Below are 433 nucleotides of genomic sequence, written 5' to 3'. Positions count from 1 at the left end.
GGCCCTGCAGCATGTCATGCTCCCAGAATTTCAGCTTCAACTTAGCTGACAGGCATTAAAGCTTTCTGGTTAGATTGTTTTCACTCAGTGATCATGTCTTTTCCATGTGTACCTGTAATTTTTCCATCATGTCTCAAAGTAAAGTCATTAACATCAAAAGCTTTGTCTCCTGTGTTTTTTCTAAAAGTGCCTTCGTTTTTGGGATTCATCTACACTTGGAGTATAGAGTCTGCAATATGCTGGTGATGTCAAGGGTCCTACTTCTGTGCAGGCACCACTATAGGGAAAAAGGAGCCCTAGATTGTCAGACGAGTTTACCACCTCGAACCTTGCTTAGGGGGTGGGGAAACATGAAAGTCATTCTGCTAATCGAGCTCATTTAGCTTTTAAAAGTATGACTGGGTAGTTGCTAATGGGTTATGTATAGAAAGTA

Source organism: Cebus imitator, unplaced genomic scaffold (genome assembly GCF_001604975.1).
Source record: "Cebus imitator isolate Cc_AM_T3 unplaced genomic scaffold, Cebus_imitator-1.0 Scaffold181, whole genome shotgun sequence".
Lineage (NCBI taxonomy): Eukaryota > Metazoa > Chordata > Mammalia > Primates > Cebidae > Cebus > Cebus imitator.
Note: the sequence above shows the minus strand (reverse complement) of the source record.